Source organism: Anas acuta, chromosome Z (genome assembly GCF_963932015.1).
Source record: "Anas acuta chromosome Z, bAnaAcu1.1, whole genome shotgun sequence".
NCBI classification, from domain to species: Eukaryota; Metazoa; Chordata; class Aves; order Anseriformes; family Anatidae; genus Anas; species Anas acuta.
Window position 1 is genome coordinate 25,819,133 of NC_089017.1, and position 20,442 is coordinate 25,839,574.

Below are 20,442 nucleotides of genomic sequence, written 5' to 3' on the forward strand. Positions count from 1 at the left end.
TTTCTTTGCCTGTAAGGGTTACAGATCTACTTTTCCTGTTTCTTATTTAATTCAAATATAAAACAGGTGGCATTTTTTGTAGTTTCCAAGAAACCTAGAAATATTACTTGAACAAATAAAAATTCACCTGGAAGGGTGGGAAACCTTGAGCGGAATAATACTCATTCCGTGAATTAAATGTGGACCAAAGCAGGTGTGGAATGGTGATAGTGGAACTGCCTCATTGGTAAATCTTTGGTATTATTTGATATCATGGGTATTTTAAAATAGACATTATATTGTGTTTGATGAAGAAATTAATCACCACTGTATTAAAATCCTGAAACAGTAGCCTTTTGCTTGAGAGACAGATAAAGTCTTTTTAGTAAAATGTTATCTCTTAACTGCGCATTGCTGTTTCAAAACTTTAGGGGTGTGTATCTTCTATGAAAAAGAATCTTTTAAATCAAAGCGGCACTGTTGCAGAAATTTGAGAGTGCTATGGCACAGCTTCTGGTGCATTTATGTTACTACCAAATACTTCAATTTCATTTGCTTATTTAATTGCTTGGAAAAAAAAAAAGGACCTGGACAGAATAGGTAACAAATACTGCTGCTGGCAGCTGGGACATAATCTCTTAGAAATAAGGCTCCTTGGGTCCACTTAGCTGGTAACTGTGAGAACCTTAGAACCTTACAGGATGTTAATGAGTAAAGCAATGCAACCGTAGACAAAAATCAGGAACTTTTTTTTTTTTTTTTTTTTTTTTACATAAAGTAGAAGACCATAGTAAAACTTAACTTAAAGAACAAAAACAAAAAATCTACTCAATTCTGATTGAGAAAAGTTAAAATTAAAAAAGGTATAGAAAAGGGTCAACTCTCATTTGAAAGCAGATTTAAAAGAATAGGTTTGTTTATTGGAGCAGAACTGGGTAGCTTGCACAGACACAGAAGTGGGTTTTAAAAACCATCTGCAATTCTGTGTATAACTGCATTTTATCTTTCTTTTTTTTTCCCTGTGGTTGTAATTCTTAAATCTGTTGGATGGGTACAGGACATCAAACTGTGTTCAAGTAGTTGGTAACTAAGTCATTTGATACTGTTGCAGACCTGAGGTATTAGAAGTATTGTGCTTGTAAACACGAAAGGCTTTTTTCCCGTACAAATATGCAGTACATAAGTAATCCATAAATATACTTACGCCAACATCTCAAAGAAATTTTTGTGCACGGTGGAAGTGAAGTTCCAGATTGGACTCCTGTAAGAACAGCTTGGAAAAACATAACGAAATGCTTTTTCTCTTTTTAATATGAGAGATGCCAACATGGTGGGCCAAGTGGAGGAAAATACATATGGTATAGGTAAAATTTGATTGATATTAACTGGAACTGCAAAGGCATGCAATAGGAGTGAATTAGGTGTATTTTTTTCTAGAGATGAATGTAAGAAAGAGGGAAAAAAATAAAAAACAACTTGTTGCTTCTTGTGCAATAGAGCTGCAAGGGACACTTAAAGATCATGTAGTCCAACCAACTTGCTTGATCCAATGCCTGTTTTTACTTCTTGTGCAATAGAAATTATGGAGCCGGTGTATAATGGGATGGTTTGGGTTGGGATGGACCCTCAAAAGTCTTCTAGTCTAACACCTCCTGTCTTGCATGTTATTGGCAGACATTTAGACATCTTGAACTAGATCAGGTTGCTCAAAACTTTATTCATCCTGACCTTGAACCCATCCAATGATGGGGCAGCCACACGTGGGTGGTAAAAACTTACTGAGGGTGCACTCAATCCCGCTGTCCGTGTCATTGATGAAGATATTTGTGGCTAAAAGTTCGGGACTGGATCATTAAAGGGCACCTTGTGGTTGGGGACTGCTATAGGCTGCCTGATCAAGGGGAGCCTGTTGGTGAGGTCTTCTTGCTTTAGCTACCAGAAGTGTTACGCTTGCACACTCTCATCCTGATGGGGGACTTCAGCCACCCCGATGTCTGCTGGAAAAGCTACACAGCAGGTTGTAAGCAGTCCAGGAGACACCTGGAGTCCGTTGAGGATAACTTCTTCGTCCAGGTATTAAACAAATCAACCAAAGGAGAAGTGTCAACCCGGTGCTCACCAATGCAGATGAACTCATTAAAGAGGTTAAGACTGGAGGCAGTCTGGGCTGCAGTAACCATGCCCTCGTTGAGTTTGTGATTTTGAGGAATATGGGTCTGTCTAAGAGCAAAGTCAGGATCCTGAACTTCCAAAGAGCAAAATTCAACCTATTTAAAGACACAGTAGACAAAATTCATTGGAACAATGTCCTTTGGGATGAACGAGATGAAAACAGCTGGCCACTCCTTAAGAACGTTTTTATCAGAGCACAAGAGCCCTTCATACCCATTTGTAAGAAAGCAAGCAGGGACAGCAGAGAACTGGGATGGCTGAGCAAGAACCTGCTGGTCAGTCTGAGGCGCAAGAAGGAAACACACACGCAGTGGAAGCAGGAGACATGGCCTGGGGAGAGTAGAGGGATGCTGTCTGTATGTTCAGAGATGGGATCAGGAAAGCACAGTTAGATTTGAACTTGACAAGAGATGACAAGAAATAACATAAAGGGAGTCTGTATGTACATGAACCAGAAAAGAAAGGCCACGGAGAACATAACCCCTCTGACAAATAAGAAGGGAGAACTGGTACCCGCAGACATGGGGAAGGCTGAGGTACTCATCAAGTTTTTTTTCTCAATCTTCACTTCCAGTTAGGCTTTTCATATCTCTCGTTTCCCTGCATGTCTACGCAATGTCAGGGCACATGCAAGACAAGGAGATGATATGAGACAGCCAACACAGGTACATCAAGGGCAAACCACACCTGACCGATCTGTTGGCCTTCTATGATGATGGAGTGACTGCATCAGTCAACAAGGGAAAACTGACTGATGTCATCTACATGGTCCCCTGTGACATTTGACATGGTCCCATATGATATCATGATCTCCAAATTGCAGAAGGATGGATTTCAAGGGTGGACCACTCTGTGGAAAATGAATTGCCTTGAAGGCCACACCCAGAGAGTGGTGGTCAACGGATCTATGTCCAGGTGGAGGGCCAGTGACAAATGGTGTCCCTCATGGGTCCGTCCTGGGACTGGTACTGTTTATAATTCTTACCAGTGATGTAGACAGTGGGATTGAGTGCAGCATCATCAAGTTTGCAGATGACCCCAAGCTGAATGGTGCAGTTGATAGAAGTGAAGGAAGGGATGCCATGCAAAGAGAACCTGGGTAAGCTTGAAAAGTGGGCCCATGTGAACCTAACGAGGTTCAACAAGTCCAAGGGCAAGGAGTTGTCCCAGACAGGAGTCCTGACTGGGAGAAGAACTCACTGAGAGCAGCCTTTAGGAGAAGGACTTGGGCATTCTGTTGGGCAGAAGCTCAACAGCAGTGTGTGCTTACAGCCTGGAAGGGCAACTGCATCCTGGGCTGCATCAACAAAGGGGTGGCCAGCAGGTGGAAGGAGGTGATTGTCTTCCCCCTTCTCTGCCCTTGTGAGGCCCTGCTTAGAGTTCTGCATCCAGGTCTGGATCCCTCAGCACAAGAAGGATGTGGAGCTGTTAAAGTAAGTCCAGGGGAGGGCCACAAAGATGATCAAGGGACTGGAGCACCTCTCCTGTAAAGAAAGGTTGAGAAAGCTGGGGATGTTCAGCCTAAAAAAAGAGCTGGTTCCAGGGAGACCTCATTGCAGCCTTTCAATACTTAAAAGGGGCTTATAAAATCAATGGAGAATTACTTTTTACTCAATGACAGGACAAAGTGGAATGGTTTTAAACTGAAAGAGGGGAGATTTAGATTAGATTTTAGGAGGAAATTCTTCACGGTGACAGTAGTGAGGCACTGGAACAGGATACCCAGAGAAGCTGTGGATGCCCCATCCCTGGAGGTGTTCAAGGCCAGGTTTGGCAAAGCCCTGGGTAACCTCATCTAGTGTGTGGCGTCCCTCTCTACAGCAGGGGGGTTGGAAACAGGTGATCTTTAAAGTCCCTTCCAAGCCAAGCTATTATGCAATTTCAAGACACGATACTAAATAGTATTGGTCTCAGCATGGACCCTTTATGGACAGTGCACATTATTAGTTTCCACTTCTATGTTGAGCCATTTACTATAGTTACTATAGTTTATTATACTAGTTGGATGTGGCTGTCATGACAATTCTTTATTCATCTAACAGTCCATCCATCAGACCTACATGTATGACCTAACTTCCTGGCGAGAATGCAGGGAATTTTGTTAGAGACCTTACAGAAGTACAGGTAGATGACCTGTATCAGCAGCTCTTCCTTTGTCCACTACTGCAGTCCCTCCATTGTAGAAGGCCACTGGATTAGTAAGTCGCAATGTGCCTTTGGGTTCTGCTGTTCTTCCTGTCATTAGAATCACTTGATGTTTTTGTTCCTTTAAGCTGGAATATTCCTCATTACTATCCCCAGAAATGGAACAATAATGAAATCACAGCCTGCCTAAAAGCTGTCATTAGAAAACACGAAAAGTAACTGGTGGATGTTTAAATAGATGATCTTTAGTACTTAAAATATACTTATTTTTCTTTTTCCTTTTTTTCCTTTTCTTTTCCAATTCCCCTTGTAATCAGTCTGAAAGAAGTAAAAATTAAAAGAAATAATCCTCACAATCCTGGCCTCATTTGGTAGGTACCTATCAGAAGAAGTTGGTTATGAAAATTGCGGTGGTAATTGCTGTTCTTTTGTTAGATGATCCGTTTCATTCCACTCGATACTGTGCTTAAGAGTGCAAGAGTTTGATAGGGCTTTGTAGCAGTTTATGACAGTTGACATCCTGCTGAAGAATGTTATCCTCAAAAAAAATTGCAAAAATACAGAAAAAAATACAATGGAATTCTTGTATTCCTTTGTATGCAATAATGAAGAATACGGAAGTGTGCATGGTGCCTTTTCAGAGCATACAGGGTGGAAGAGATAGTATTTCATGTTTCCCAAAAATTGGTTTTAAAGAGGCATGCATCTTGTTTTAAGAAATTCCTTGCTGTTCTTTTTCACATAATGCAAAAATTTCACATGTGCTTCTGATGAATTTGGATTAAAAACCCAATGTTTTTAATCTATGTTTCAGTTTTTATTTAGAATTTTTTTTTTTTTTACCTAAGTTGTTTCTATTTGTGTCTCTTGAATGCAGTTTTACTTTCCTCTTAATCTATTTATGTTCACAAAGCACCTTTTTTGATGGTGCATCCACTGAAAGTGAACAGAAGCTGAAGAAACTATTTGTTTTCTCAGAAGACAATTTTGAAGACAACTTATCAAAGACTGTAATTCACTGTTCCTTTATCTTCTCTGTCATGATTTCTTGATTGTGCAAGCCTTGAGATTAAATTACTAGTTATGTTCGACTAGGATTGGTTACAGTTGTAAAGAGCATCAAGCAACCTTACTCCTTCTGTGTCATGTCCTCCCCTGAGGCAGGTTTAATGTTCACTGCATGTGTCTATTAAGCATTAATTCTTTAACTGTATTTTAGTGGGAGAGAGCAATATGGTATGTTCCGATACAAGAATCTTAATTCCTAGACAAACATATGGCATAGAATTATCTACTTAAAGATGGAACAATCTGATAATTTGGTAGAGTGACATCTGCACAATAAAACAAGATGCTGATCACACTGGAAAAGTAAACGCAAAAGTTTTATACTAACTATTCTGACATCATCAGAAAGCCATTATCATTTCTCCATGGAATGTTAAAATTTAATGATCTAATTTGGTCTTATCACATGCAATATAAATAAAAAATAACCCTATTAAGTATTCAGAGACCCATGCTGAACGCAAAACTTTTTAAGTGCTGTTTTCTAGAATTTCAACTTAAAGCACTTATGTATGGCTAACAGGGAATAAGGAAAAATGTTAGGTGAAAAATAAAAATTCCATGGTCATTTCCATCCTTTACTGAAGATATTTACATATTCTGTTTTATTCCCTTCATAGTTTAATTTCTTTTGCTGGTCCTGCTACTAAATCAGCAAGATATGTAATTTGACATCAGTCTTTACTTTCGGGAATAATCATGTTAATGCAAGAACATAATTATAGCTTTTGCCTGAATCAAATGAGAGTGATGATACTTTGAGGGCAATATGAAGAGTATTCATGTTTGAATACCAGACTTGAACTTAGAGGGGAAGCTCCTTTGAATCAGAGTGGAATGAAAATGCCAAGAACTTTGGATGCTGCATTGGACTTGAACTCAACAGTATTTGTAGAGCTGGATTCGTAATCACAACAGATACAGAATGTAAATGTTAGATATTTAGTAAACAAAAAAAAGTTCTATTGAAACTGATGGAAATGGGTAACAAATTGTGATTGTTTAGGTTGGCTACTACATTAAAGTAGTTGTCTTTAACAGGGATGTTTTAACCGTCTGCTGCTTAGTGAGGAAACTTACCTTTTAGAGTTTAAGGACATAGTAGGGTTTGCGCTGCTCATAGCATTACAGTTTTGAAATACTGAGGCCATATCAAATGTGTTTCATGTACAGTTAGAACAGTTAAGACTTTTTCTTATTGATCTTTTGTTCTGTACTTTCAAACCTGTTCTTTTCCAGTTCAATTTTCTGTGTCAAACAGCCAAAAAACAGCTTTTGCATATCTTAATGGACAGCTACTGCTGTTCATGTTTTTCTTTCTGAATATACTTATGAATGGATAATGTATTTATGTGGGTTTTCTTCTTTACAGTTAATAGATCATAATAGGAAGGTATTTTTTGAAGGCATAAATAAAAAAACTGCATATACTGATTTCCTTTTACACAACTATATTTACAGCCCTTTTTTTGTGACTGTATAAAGCATACAGATGTGTTCTTCTGAAACCAGAAATACAGTTGGCCAGAATGAGGTAGAATTATCTTAGATTGTTTCTTTTACTACCTGCCAGCCTATGGAACTGATACCAGGTTTTTTATGACAGATTGCAGGCTAGCTGCAAGTGTGGATGCAATGTCTCATAGAAATGTATGGGACTGTTGGAAGTTAATACAGAGTTGATGTAGAAATCGTTTTCTCTCTTTGGACAGGTTCTGTCTGATTAATAGACTTTTCACAGATTAAAAAGCCACCAGGATATCATACAAGACCATTTGTTCGGTCTTATCAATTCTCTCTCTGCCAAACGCAGACATACTGTAAAGGCTTTTCCGAGTGAAAAGCATGTACATAATATTGTTTTGCATGAAGTGTAATCAAGATATTTCTCTGAAGTTAAAGCCTTTAAATTTCAATAGCAGTTTTATTTATTTTAGGTGGAATAATTGTATTTTTTAGAGTAGAATAAAATCAGTAAAATAATACATTTTTTGGCCTGTAAGTAAAATCCGCAGTAATGTGAACTCCATGTATAAAGTCTTTTGTCTGTTTGATTAAGCCAAATATTAAGGAAGTGGTAGCATCTGAATCACAGTATTTTTGTTTTTATGCTCACCTAAACCCCTTAGTTAAAAATATTCATATTTAATATCCCAGATGAGCTGATTATGAAGAAGTAAAGCTGATTACCTGATTATCTTGAAATCGTCAAGCAGCTACTTGTAATGAACTCTTCATCTTAATTTTGGGGCCAAGGGAACTGGACATACTTTTTGGTTTAGCTATAGAAGCTTCATTAGTTTATATTAGATGGTGTGACTACAAAAGTTCTTTATCTCCCTGCAGTATTGTGGGTAAAATATCTCCTATTCATTTGGCAGAAAAATTCAATAACAAGCACATCATATTGTCATTCTCTCATGAGTAGAATCCTGATCTTTTGTCAAAATGTAGGGAACAATTGGCTGATGGCAGTTCTGATTGCTTTAGAAAGTAATTACGAAAGAAGGCATATAGACCTTAAATGATCCTTTTATCTTCTACAGCCATCCAAAATAAAGAATGATAAAAATGACATGTATTCTTTATTGCATTCTGTTTAATAATAAGAATAATAAAAAGCAAAAGGAAAAATACTAAACTAAGCATACAGTGTGATAAGGGCAAAATTGTCATAACATAGTGTGATGCCTTTTGAATCTTCTTGCTACAAATGATCAGTTCACAAAAAACATTTTTGTGAAATTCCTCCAAGTCAAACCCCCAAGCTAGAGGATATTGTAAGGCTTCCATCTTCACTTTCATAGCCTTTTGCCCAGTCCATATTACAAAAATGTTTGTGGAAACTTGCCAGTAAGCACATACATTTAATTGTCTGCAAATTTAAAAATACTAAAGCATAGTAAAGTGGTGGTAGTTTAAGCACACTTGCCATGTCAGGAATCATCCTTGGCAAACTAATGCAGACAGTAGTATTTTGAACATGTCTCCTCAAGCTGTTAGCACTGAGGAGTTGTGATGGTATAAATTAGTATAAACAGGTTAATCATGTAGTCTTCCAGCCAAGACAGTAATGATACATGCTTTGCAACCACACAAATCTTTGGTAGTACTAACTTCCCAACTTGAGGGAATAGCTGGAGGATCTTCTGCGTGTGTATGAGTGTGGAAAAAGACCATGCATGCGTGTGACTTTCTTTTATCTGTTCTCTGTGGATAGTTGTACAGGTCTGGGTTTTGAAATTCTTTAGTTCTGGACATTAGTCCAATATTGCATAGCAATAATACATTCCTATCTAATGCAGCACAAAGTCAATCTCAGAATAATATCTTTTTTTTGTTGTTTCTTTTTCAAATTTGTCTAATATTGTTGTCTGTGTAGTTTTTGATACTACCAGACATGTCTTGAATCAAGTAATTTGACCATCTTGCATAGTTCTGAATATGGTATTAGAAAGTCCGTGTTTTTATTCCAGGTAATACTGATACTTGGATATATTACCTCTATTAAGCTTTTGTAAGATAAAGGGCTAATGGATTGAGAGCACTCCTGTAACAGACTGGCTTAATAAAATGTATTGAACCAAAGACATGGGAAACAATATGGATAGTTAGTAAAGGGCTTTCAATTTCTGATTTAATGACTCTTAGTGCTCCCCACTGATTTCTGTGTACCAGCTTCATATTCATTCTTACCTATTATAACTCTTGGTGGTACTTAGTGTTCTGTAAATCATTTTCTTTTTTGTTGTTGAACATGTAAACAGATTAAATAGATGTATTTTTTTTACCATTCTCTGAAAACCTTGACCACCATTGGAATGGGATTGTTGGATCTTTTTAAGGAACATTCTTGCCTTATATCCATAATTGTCAGCATCTTAACCATGATCAGTAGGGCAATAAAACCACTTTGGGGATTAGTGAACTAATGTTTATTTTCCCAACTGTACGGCATGGTTAGTTGTCTGAAGCAAGAGGAATGTTAGTCATCATATTCTATCAAGTACTTCATTTGATTATCATTCTTTTAGAAACTGTAAACCAGAAAACCTTACATTGTCCAGATCACTATGCCTTAATTTCTGTCTTTGCTTTAGTGGAAGGGAATTCTCTTGGCTTTGAATTTTTATTTATTTTTATTTTTTTTTTAGGAGTTTAAATTGAATTCAATCTCTGTTTACACTGAGCCTTTCTGTTTATCTATTTTTTGTTTGTTTGTTTTGTTTTGGTAACTCATATTTTCCAGGAAGGAGTTCAGTTTTCCATGACTATTGTGAGATGTTTCTCCAGGATCTTTAATGACAATGATGTATTTGTTGATAAGCAAGTACTTGCTAGAAGGGTCTTTGTTTCACATCAGTGAGTGTTGTTTTTTTTTCTGTGTGTGTGTGTGTTTTTTTTCCTGTATGACAGCCTTAGTCAACAGAAACATATTCAGTTTCTTCCAAAAATGTCTAGGGGTTGTTTAACCCTATTTTGAATGCGTACTTCATGCAATGAGTTTTCCTTTGGTTCAGCTACTCTTTCTTTGTTGTGGCAGGTAAAATATGTGATACTCTGGTTCCTCTCTTTTGGCTCTTACATTTTTGCAAGTTGTATATTTGAGTAATTTGAATAGTTGAATGTTGCTCAACTTGCCAGTTGAGTACCCTGCTAGGATTTGAGGAGTGTGGTTCATACGCCTACAAGATGTTTTGTGTGAAGAACATGTCGGTGTCTGAATAGAAAAAATTTGATGGGCTTTCCATACAGCTTGTATATATTAGAGGAGAAAGTCAGAGAGGGTTCTGCTGTTTCTGCCTTGGTGTCATTTTATGTCCACCTCCTTGCTTACTTTTCCAAACCCAGACAACCAGTGTCACAAATTCTGTGTTTTCAATGTATTAACACAACTTCAATATCAGCCATATTGTTTCAAGTGGAAAAAAAAAATGTTCTGAAATGTTCTGTTTATGGAGGGTGCCCTGCTTGTCCTTGAAAAGAAGACTTTAAACTTTTTTTTTTAAACTTTAAAGTAATAAGGTAGGGGGAAAAGGAAAACATTGTATAAAAGCCTTCTAAGATATTGGTATAAGACAATTACTGAACAGGTTATATTTGGAAGCAGGTATCAATGTTCCTGTGCCTGGGGGGAAATTTCAAACAAATTTAAGATTCTAAATTGTTTTCTTACAGTGCTGCTTCACGGTTTGCAAGGATAAGTGGGCTAGAAGTGTGCCTGCTGGATGAATTCCCCAAAAGATAAGAAATTTTGTTTTTGCAGGATCAAAGCTGTTTTTGTTAGAAATGAAGGTTTTAATATTTAAATATAATATCTATCTATCTATATAATAAAATTCTCATCCGGAAGCAGTTTATTTATTTATTTATTTGTAATCAGATTGTAAATTGTTTCATGTTCTGGCAATATTACTTCAAGAATTTCAAGTGGCAAGAGAAATGTATTAATTAGAAGATACTAGGCAACGTTGTTTATGGCATGCCATTGTTAAATAAGATTTTTGTTATTGCTAGGGTGTTTGAGTTGTTAGAGCCCAATAAATAGAACAGAACCACTAAAAATACCATATTCATCAGACTTTTAATACCTGAAAATTTTGTCATCTGTCCTTACTTGAATGCTGCGCAATGCAATGCCATCAAGTATGAATTTTTGTGTGCCAGATTAAACTGAAGCTGTAGCCACAAATAATACCTTCTTACTTAGTAATTCTGTTTCTGTTTGATGTATAACAAATCCTTCCTGCATAGTTGATCAACCAAAATATTCTTCTCTTATTCTTTAACTCGTGGTAGTGCTGAAAGGAAGTTTTCATGACATTGAAAAACTAATACTGAGAACAAATTAATGATGAGTAGTGAGCTAGAAAGATCATTGCCTGCGTATCTAATCATTGATTAGGTTTAGACTTCTAGTAGGGATTTTTGTGGAAAAATGCTCATATGGCATGTAGAGATGCTAAAACCTACGCAAATATAACCTAGAAGTTACTTAGGACACCATTTAATGCACAATTAATTCAGCCATTAACTCTTCTGACTTTAAAAGATTTGAAGGTAGCTAGCTGTTTGCAATGATGCTTAAAGGACAATTCTTTAAGGCTACACTGCATGTATAGAAGTTTGTTCTAATTGGATGCTTTTTGTTTGCATTGTTTCTGACAGGATTTCTTTTTATTTTTGCTTTTTTTCTTTTAATCGCAATAGTCACAATGCTCTATTGTTTAATTGATATGGATGTAAACAATGATAGAATGCAGGATATCTAGTATTTTTTTCCTTAGCATCTTTTATTAAGAAGTAAGCTACATAAATAGATAACAGATCACTGGAAATTATTTGAATTTTATTTTACTACCTATTCCAATGCATGGTAGGATCATATCATTATCTTTTTTCATTAATGTTTTTGTGCCCTCTTTTCATTCTGCTCTCTCTGATAGAATTGGGATTGTTATGGAGAGCATTGAAATAAATGTGTTTTTAAGACACATGGGAAAATCATTCTCTTTTCCTCTCTTCAGTTTAGAAATAAAATACACCATTTGGAGCTGGGAACTGAAAATAAAATATATTCAAGTCTCAGTTCTAACTGTGGCTTGCCACGTGACCTTGACAAACAAGCCTGTCTTTATTCTGGTTTATTTTTTTATTGTCAGGAAGAAACATTAATATTTGCAAAGCATTCTGGAATTGCTGGATGGTGCATGGAACTGCAGATTTCTTCATTATCTTTTGGAAGGCATATAGGTTTGCTAAATATTGTTCTGCTGTGCAGGAGTACAAATTATTTTTTTCCTTTTTTTTTTTTTTTAGACATAAACTCAATTTAAGAATCATATTGGCTAAAAAATTTTTTACTGTTTTACTCAGCCTGCTATTTGACGCAGCATTTACAGATGCTGCAAAACCTATGTCTAACAGATTTGAGGAATCTAATCTTGAAAAACAGAGCCAAGCTATCACAGCTATTTATTATTTACCTTAGAGAAACTTAATGAATATAATGGTGCTTTACATGCTTCACGTCAGACATGACCACAGCTATTCTCTCTAATAGGAATTTCATTGCTGTCTTCTCCTTCCTCCTAGCAGAAATCACTACGTACTGTGATTTAACAGTAATTAATTTGCTGTTTTAAACGTCTCTTAATACAGTATTCTAGATGCTAATAGGTGAAATCTGAGAAGACGTATCTTTATTATGACATCTTAGAACATCTTTAAAATGTTTAGGAAAAAGTTGCTTTCTAAACTTAAAAAAATATATGTTTTTATTAATATAAGAGAGAGTCATCTACCCTGTTTTTCTGTGTTGTGCTTCAGAAGCAACATTGTTGAATGTCGAAAAGTGTTAAGGCTTTAGATTAGTCTTAGCATTTAATTTTCAATGTGATCTGTCTGTGAATGTTGTCAGATGTACATGCAACTATAATTATTCATAGTGGCAGGTAGTTCTGGAGCTCTGTAAAATTTGAATCGCTGTTAAAAATACTCATCTGTTCATATCACTGTGTATCTTCAAATATTGTCAAATCTTAAAATGATTTAAAAAACAAAAATCTGAAATTCCAGACAAAATTTGACTTACTGGAACAACTAGTGACTATAATAGTCATATACAGATATATTAATTGTGTTAGGAAATGGTCTTAAACCATCCAGTGGAGGTAGCAGTTTATTTTAGCCAATAAACCCCCTAGGATAGCAGGAAAAGTTCTTATTATTACCTGGCTTGTATACTAATGTCAGGTGCATATATGTGTCAGACTTCTCAGACCTCCCTCAAATATGCAATATGTGGTGTACTAATCTGAGTGTTTCCCCAGGTGGAATTGATAAAGAATCAATTTTCTTTAGAGTTTATTGGGAATAGAGCACTTAATTACTAGACTTACCATTTAACTGACTTCTTACATATAGTGTGTTACGACTCTTGCTTTGCTGTAACTACAGAGCTAAGGATATAGAATCACAGAATCAGAGGGGAGGGACACCTCCCACCAGACCAGGTTGCTCAAAGTGAGGAATTTGGTCTTAATATCTAATCTAAATCTACCTTTTTTTTTTAGTTAAAAGCCGTTATTCCTTGTCCTATCAATGCACTCCCTGACAAAGAGTCCTTCTCCTTCTTTCTTGTAGTATATGTATATATATTATATATATCTAAGTGTTAGGAATTTCTGTGCATGGGTCATTTGGGTATTCCTTTTTTATACATGATAGTAGTAAATTTTCTGAACATAAATCCATGATAATGGATTGCCCAGAGAAATTGTGGACATCCCATACCTGGAGGTATTCATGGCCAGGTTGGATGGGGCCCTGGACAACCTGATCTAGTGGGTGGCATCTTTGCCCCTGGCAGGGGGATTGGAACTGGATGGTCTTTAAGGACCCTTCCAACCCAAACCATTCTGTGATTCTGTGATCATGTCTGTTGAATTTGTATAATGAAGATTGGAAACAACATTGTAGTGCACCTGCTTTAGCTACCCCACAAATACAGTTTATTGTTTATAATACAATGTATAGTATGTAAATAATATTGCACAGACTGTGTTCATATGTAAAGAGGTATTTTGTATAATTCTGTTCTTCTACAGATATAAGCTAATTATTTGCAGTAATTTTTATCTTCAATGGGTCAGAATTCTTCCTGTTTAAAATACAGACATTGTGGGGTAGTTTAAGTTAGTGGTTAGTTGCCTTTATCTTCTGGATCTGAGGAAACGTATTCCAAATGTAAAAGGAAGGGAAACAGTGCAGAGTAAGAGAAGGATGGTGTGAGGGCAGTGACACACAGCAGAGGGAGACTTCAGGCAAAGGGTTTCTGTAGGCGTTGGGAATGGACAGAGAAGTGAATCTTACAAAGCGAGGATAATAATTTTGGAAATAGAGAATAAAAAGCTAATGAGTAAATCTTCCAAGAGTAGAGTCAGGAAATATAGTAGTAAAGGATTTACAATAATAAGAAACACAAAGGTAGTATAGTTGTGGAAGCTTGATTACATTTCCCCTATGTTTAAAAGAAAACAAAACACAACATCAGAGAACCTTAAACAGGCATCATTCCACTGTTTTAGTTGTACTTGAAAGGGTTGAACCTTGTTGGCAATGATGCTTAGTTTTCACTGCACCCAACATGACAGTACTGCAACAATCCTTTTGTCCCCAGAAAATTAGATAGGTGGGTGTAAAAACTCAAAACGTAAGAATGCTGGCCTGTGTGTTAATCTGTTGTTCTGGATGACAACTTGAAAGTAGAGTTCCAGATAGCCTGTACAATTACTGAAGCTATAATTATATAAACCTCCTTCCCTCCTCTTTCTGTATGTAGAAATACCTTTGTCCTCACCTTACACCTATCTTCAGCAAGTGCCTCAGATCACAGGCTGGTGTTTAACTTCCATTTTGAGTTTCATTGGTCATCTCATCTGCATGCCTAGCTCATACTTTATTTAGTCATTTCTGGGTTATGAAAGCTAAGAAAGAGTATCATTAGAAGGGCAGTAGTGGCAGGTAAGACAAGGAAAAAGGAAGGCTAGGAGGTGGTGAGGTGGGGCTTTTAAAAAGAGAGAGGCTTCCTTCAGTGGTTTCCTGGCAGTCTTTCTGTTGTCAGGGCTTCGGTGGAATGCTGATACTATGGAGGAAAACTGATGTATTTTTGCAATGGCTTCTGACACCAGTGGAATCAATTCTACGTTTTTTATATTTTTAATATTAGTTGTTTTTTGTGTGTGTGTGTAGGAACATATAGGTGGCATTATGTGTAAGTGGAAAATAAATTGGAAATAGGAATCAAGAAAAAAGCATAGTTTGTAACACACTATTTAAATACTGAACCCTTTTTAAAATATTGCAGGCTGTTTACTAATGCACAAATGAATACAAATAATGATTTTATTAGAAATATTTTGTTCTCTTATTTACCTAAATCATCATGGAATGTATAAAAATAAACTTAGTGAGAGTAGTGATTTGAATTTGTATTTTTGTTGATGACTGGATGTGACACAGAACTGAGCATATTCCCTGTTACTTAACCAAGGATGGTTTGCTTTATCACAGTTTGCACAGATGGCTAACTGATACCAAAGGTTTCTGCAGTGGTGCCTACAAGTTGCCAGAAGGTCGGTGTGAAAACATATCACTGACTGGTTCTATAGCACAGAACAATCGCTACTAGGATTTATTAAATGCAGTCTTCCAAGCAAGCAATACCTGTCCAGCACTTGTTCTACATATACAGGTAGTCCACAGGAAGCAGCTCTAGTTGCAGCACCAATAAACTGAAGTTTATCAAAATATCATTTATATGTTTTTTGGAACATTATTCATTTAAGGTACTGCAAGGTGAGTAGCTTACAGGAGGTGAAAGAGTCTGTTAGAAGTGCGGCTGAAGTTGAGATGGGAAGATGAATATAAAATCAAGAAAATGTATCTAACAAATACATTGTTGCATATGTACCTTGAAGAAAGCTTTAATCATTATAAACACTTCAAAAAAGTATGTGAAAAAAATATGATGCAAGAAATACCTCAATTAGATTATTTTCAGAGTATGTTTTTGGATTGGGATTTATATAGGATATAAAGGTTACTTTCCTCATTCTGCTTATGTGTTAGTTTGTTACATGATTTGTAGATATCCATTCTCCTTTTACAAAGAAGAGAATTTTTCTTGATTTCTCTTGACTGTTATTCTCAGACGTGTTGTCCCCCCGGTATATAGAATTAAGATTTTACCTACAGCATTCAAATTACAGCACTTTATATATATATCTATCTGTATAGATCTATATCTATCTGTCTATCTATCTTTCTATATACTATATGTGTATATATATATATATATACATGTGTGTATATGTATATATATATATCTATAGATCTATCTATCTATCTATATAGATCTATCTATATCTATATATAGATATGTATATATTTTTTTTCCCTGAAAGGATTACACAAAGTAAAGGAATAAATCTAGCCTAAGAATGAGCTATCATTCTTTAAATTAATAAGTTGGGTGAATTTTAAATAAAGTAGATTTCAGTTGTAATGAAAATCACATTTTAATTAAGAAAATGCTACACTAAGTATGAAATGTTACAGTGCAATGTTCAACAACTTCCAGCTACTTAAGCTTAATATGTTAAATATTATAACACACCTCACCTTCTTCTAGTCAAATGATATAAATTGTCTATTTACTTTCTGCTGCAGTAAAATATAACCTCTACAGCATTAATATTTTTGATAGTTTAAAAAATCCCATATGGTTCTGTTTGAGAGAGTTTAATATTAATGGAAGAGTGTTAGACCCTTAAGATGTGTACTTGATTCTTAATGACATAAAATGTTTTAAGAGCTTTTTTTGAGGTACTAGTGTAGATGTTAGTAAGTCAAAATACTGCTGGTCAAAACATGAATCTTGCTATTATCTTAGTAAGAACAATTAGGGGAAAAATCCCCCTATTTTAAAAAGTGTTTGATTCTGTGTTAAATATGCATAAAAATCTACAAGCTTGGTGTATTCATTTCAAATTGTTTGCATTAGAGCCCCAAATGAGAAGAACTTAATTTTTTAAATACAAAAGTTACTCTTTTTCCATTCACAAATAACATTTATTTGGAAAAAAAAATATTTTGGCTGAGCATGTCTCTCCAAGGTAATTTACACTCATTACAAATATATATCATGTTTGGTTATACCATTTAGTTACGGTGCTGATACATTTTTTTTCCGATTCAGTGTTTGCAGTTACTAATAAAAGTCATTTGAATTGCTTACCTCCAAGCTGTGTCTTTATGAGAGAATAAATAATAATAGTATTAATGATTATGTTGGAAATGTTAATTGTAAGGCCAAAAGACTGAGAGAGGGTTCTGGTCCCTTAATTTCTCTGATTGTCGTACTAATCTTTGGTTGAAGAATATATATCAGACTGATTATACTGAATATAGGAAATAACTCCTTGCATTGAATAGAATGGGATCTGAACCAACATAGCTGCATGTTACGTGCATTTTTTGTGTAGTGAGCATACATTATCGGTGAATAACAGTGGATCTACAGGAAGGGCTGTGTTAGGTATACTGATGATCTCTCACTTCTATCAATGCATTTCAGTCTTGACCAGGATGTTCTAAACTTACTCATTTTGTCATTCTCTTGTGAATCTGCCATCAAACAGCTGCCAAATGATGGAGATAACTCCTATAGCACTTACACTGGTAGACAGTGGCCTGGGACAAATTACATTTGTGCGCTTACTGGGGTGGATTATTGTTCTTTTTGTTATTTTATAGAAATAATGACTTGTATTTTTTTTCTATTTTTTCTGATTGTATGATTTTACTAGTCTAGCAACTTTGATTTCACATTTACTCTTAAAAATATTACACGTTTCTAAAATTGTCATCCGTTAATGTACTATAGTGAGTGTTTTAGTGGCATGTCCCTGTGCCTATGTCCCTAGAGACTTCTCCATCAGAATGACATTTAGTTTTGCTTTGGAGAGAGAAGCTTTCACTCACCTTTTTGTCTCTGAAGCAGGAAGCCATGTAACTGTCGGCTCTAAGTCAGTCAAATGGGACATGAGAAAAGACTGTTGCCCCCTCAAGAAGAACCCAAGAAACACTCCTCCAAATTATTTATCAAAGCCACCATTTTTTCTTTTTTTTTTTTCTTTTTTTTTTTTTTCTCCTGACATAATTTAGGGAAAAATTGCAGAAATGGTTTTCAGATCATAACTGCTTTCACTGTGTAATATGATACCTCCAAATATTTACAGCTTTTAGTGCTTAGAAGGTTGTTTTCTGTGTTTCCTGTATTTTCAGGCTAGCAATAGTAGAGTTGAGCATGATGGCCACTTCTCTTTAACTTTTTACTCAGAGGTCTGTGTTTTTAGAAGTTTAAAAACTTCTATAAAAAATCAATGGTATTCCTAGTATCTGATTGCTCTTTTTAAATCGCTTGAAGTAATACTGTTAGAAACTGGTGGAAATTAATCAAACCTTACTGAAAGACAGAAATTCTGTGCGTCATTTGGACATTATTTTAAGTCTTTTCATATGTTATTATCGTAGAATCATAGAATACATCATAGAATGTATTTTTTCTTGATGATTTTTTTCTTTTGACTTAAACGATAGCTTTTTTTTTTCCAGACTGCGAGAAGCCTTGATGTCTAACAGCAAAACCTGTAATCCTTTTAATTTCTACTTAACAAAACATTTCTAATCTGTGTGTAGAAATTTTGTCTTGAAATTGAAAGGATTTTATGTGTAAATAAAGAGAAAATGGAGTATCTCTTGTCCTATGTTACAAATTCTATTTTTAAAAGTGAAAAATAATATAGTGGACTGTATCTGCATCTTTCCACTGTCCAAATGTCTCAATTCCTTTCCTGTTACTGCTCATTGTGACTGATTAGGGTACTTTATGAATGAGACTGTGTTTCAAATAATGTTAAGTCTTTTTGCAGAATGTGTGTATATGTACATGTATACAAGTTATTTGAAAAAAGAATATTCTAGGCAGATACTCTTGGTTAAAAACTGTCATAAGATGCAGCTTCTTAAAGCTACAACTTCATTTTTTTTTCTTCTTTCTACTCAATCTTCCATTAGAGGGTAGTATTATGAAAAACTGATGTTGGCATTTGGATGAGTTACTACAGCCTTCTTGTTAGGTGAACGTAGGACTTAATTAACAGTCAAATTGTAAACATATGAATTAAATAAAATGTAATTTTAAACTGATGTCAGATTCTGCTAAATCCATAACTGATGTCAGATTCTGCTAAATCCATGTCTATTGCAGTGGTAGTAACTCTGCCTTTACAGCAAAAATCAGGTTGCTGTGTAGTTCTGTTATCTGTATGTAGTCAGAGGAGTTGAGAAAGTTTTCTTCTGACTGTGATGATAGCATCAAATATGGATATGGCATACCTCATCTCATTTTGTGCCCCTGGAGACTCTAGGCATCGTTGTTTGGAAACTCACTCCAGTTTGAGTTCAAAATGTGGAGGAAACCATCCAGTGGAAAATGTCATACATAATAAACATCATTAATGCATATGTAATGAACATCATGTAAATTCAGAAATGTGCAATGGAACTATGCATTTAATAATAATAATAATAAAGTATTCCAAAGTCAGAAAGAAGAATGAAATTACTGTCTGAAGAAAGAAGACAATATCCCTTTGGCATAAGTTTCAAATAATGAAATAGTAAGTTTACTTGCACGCTTAAGATTAGAAAGTTGGTCAATAAAATTGTTCTACCTGGAGATTGGGCCTCATATGACGTTAAATAAAAAATAATTCCTTGTGGTGGCTGAAATTTGTTATTTTTAATGACTGTGTTTGCAGCGACTTTCCATGAAGTCATTACTGTATTATTTCAGTGCTGATCTAGCTTTTGCCTTCATGTTTTCCTATTTAACCTTTTTTTGAAGATTCTGAAAACGAAGCAAGCAATTTAATAATTCTCAGATTCCTTGTGTACATTTTACTGCTTATACTTTCAGAGTGGAAGAAGGGTAGATTAGAAATGATAGGAGGGAAGAGCAGGCAAGGGAATTGGCATCTAGCACACAGAAAGCATCCATTCTATCGAATGCTAGCATTCAGTCACAAGTGTTTCAATTTTTCTATGAGTAAACACCCTCCTTGTTTTACCACCCCTTTTAAACCAACTGTGGCAGACATATGCATTTACCATTTTTTTGTATATACCTGTTTACCTGAAATAAAACATCATCTCAGTTTTGCCCCTTAACAGAGTCATTTAGCTAAAGCACTAAGTTTTTAAAATGTTTTTCCACTTAAGAATCTCTTCTTTTAGCCAGTCAACTTGTTTTTAATTTGAATAGTTTAGCTACCACAGGCATATTGTTTTATTTATTGCAGTCTCCTAATAAGTAGGTATTTTGGAGTATTAGGTATAGTTTTAAAATCATCTGTTAGCATTTACAGTATTTCCATGAAGAATCCTATGGATTTTCACAATCATTGTTCAGTGTTAACTCAGTTACTCTAGAATATGCCACTCGTGCAGAAT

General features: G+C 35.4%; 1 protein-coding gene across 6 annotated transcripts in view; it reads left to right on the plus strand.

The window, feature by feature from the left end:
- KDM4C (lysine demethylase 4C) overlaps nt 1–20,442 on the plus strand; it is a 268,004-nt gene that overhangs the window by 115,462 nt on the left and 132,100 nt on the right. The gene's annotated exons all lie outside the window — the stretch shown is intronic.